The following is a 2138-nucleotide window of genomic DNA, read 5'->3' on the forward strand; positions in this document are numbered from 1 at the left end:
TATATTATATCTATGATTCAATATTGAATGTAACGTATGTAGATAAGCGAAGAATCAGTGACCTAAATTAACTTGCATTTCGCCAGTTTTTATGCATATTCATTTTGTATTGTACTCTGATCGTAACATTAGGATCTTTTTCAGATCATATTCGATTGATTTTATTTAATAATTGTCCTTTTGTGCTGTCACTTTTGCCACTACTGGCTGAATTACTTAAAAACGTTCGTTACAATATCTAGAGACCTTTTTTCTTGAAAGAAATGCACGACGTGGCATTTTTGTTGATGGTTCACTTTATTAGAAAAAGAGTTAGAGTTCATTCAATTCTACTCGTTTATATTGATGCTATAGTTATACAAGAATTAAAAATTATTACTTTGATCGTTTCACTTCCCTTATTAGTGCAACTTTCAACAGATCGGTATACAAATCATTATTCGTATCAAGTCTGCGGATTTGTATGCATTCATTGGAAATTTAAACCAAGAATCTAGAGCAAGAATCTAGAAAATGCACACACCGTGTAATCATATAAAAGAATATTGAAAGCGATGTTCATATTATAATATCTGCAAAGTAAAATACATTTCTAATTGAAAATACGTTTTAGTCTGCAGTAATATAATATAATATTATATTATATTATATTATATTATATTATATATTATATTATAATATAATATTATAATATAATATATAATATAATACAAAAGAATATCGAAGGTAAAGTTCATATTACAGTATCTGCAAAGTAAAATACGTTTCTATTTGAAAACATTTCAGTATTAAAAGTAAACTTGATATTACAATATCTGCAGAGTAAAATAAATTCCACTTTGAAAATGAATTTCATTCGGTGCAAAGATCCGCAGTCAGATCCTCTCAGCTCGTACAATTATTATTCTTCCATCCTTGCTGAAAAGTCTGAAACATTTGAAAATACTATACCATGGTCTTGCATACAAGTCTGGAATATTGTCGTACATAACTTAATGATTCGCCAGTGAAAAACACAAAAAGTGAGAGCTGTATCGACAACGTCTCCTGTATAATATTTTTTATCCAAAAAACTATGTATAAATAAGAGTCGTAAAATATTTCACAAGGAGGTGCATGAATTAGTATTTAAGAAATGGATTTTTGTATTCAGTGTGCGAGTTTCCAGACCTGTACGTAAGACCGTGGGTGCTACGGTACAGTTATGCTCCGCAGTGCATCTTTTCGAACCGCTTTACATTTTTTTTCGAGCGACGTTCACCCTCTTCGTAGAGCGCCCCCTGTATCTCGCCTTTCTTTATTCTCTTGTCCACAACGCAACGGTGTGCTCGTCTCATTTTAAGCGCGACTTATCGATAGTCCTTCGATGATACTCAGCGTCCGCGAGCATTCAGCGACGCGTTTTATCCCTCGTTAGAATAGTTGATCGGTTGTTTCCAAGTCCATCGGGCTCCACCAGCTCCGAGAAGGCAATCAACAGCGTGGACGGTTCACGATGACGATGGTTCGCCGTCTCCAGAAGTGTGGAAGCAAAGCTGGACGCTCCTGGAGATTGGAATTAACACATTGATCGCAAGAAATGGGTGACAGGACTTTTCCATTCAAGAATCGAACGATTCATTCCAACGATCAAACGTTAACGAAGCTAAGAAACTGAGTACTGCGACAAATGTTGGATTATCTAAGTTTCAACAGCCTCGAGGGATAATTTTTGAAAAGATATCCACGAGTTTTACTTTGCCAACCAACGTGTTAAATGTGGACCTAACAATTGTGCGACCTTGCTGGTCTGTGGACATGCCTGAGGATGCCTGGTGCGCTCCCTTTGGACCTCCGTACAATGTGTTCCCATTTTTCCACGAGGGAAAACGTCGTCACTTTTACTTCTTACAATTTTAAGACGGATGTTTAGACCAGTGGTTCTTGATACTTTGAAGCTTTAGCCCTCCGTCGCGTGTATTTTATTTTTTACTGCTTCAAACCAGCCAGGACGTGTTTTGTTTTTAACGCTGAACCTACCACGAGCCTCTTATATGTAATTTATAGATTGTATACAATTGCACGCCTACCATGCCCAATTGTGCCTATAACGTAGGCATAAATGAAGCGTTGGTAGGTCTAGCCTTATTTTCTAGTTC

At 36.2% G+C, this 2138-nt stretch overlaps 1 protein-coding gene across 8 annotated transcripts in view; it reads left to right on the forward strand.

The window, feature by feature from the left end:
* Positions 1-2138, forward strand: part of LOC128881812 (plasma membrane calcium-transporting ATPase 3) — a 74199-nt gene that overhangs the window by 51705 nt on the left and 20356 nt on the right. The gene's annotated exons all lie outside the window — the stretch shown is intronic.

This window comes from Hylaeus volcanicus, chromosome 9 (assembly GCF_026283585.1).
Source record: "Hylaeus volcanicus isolate JK05 chromosome 9, UHH_iyHylVolc1.0_haploid, whole genome shotgun sequence".
NCBI classification, from domain to species: Eukaryota; Metazoa; Arthropoda; class Insecta; order Hymenoptera; family Colletidae; genus Hylaeus; species Hylaeus volcanicus.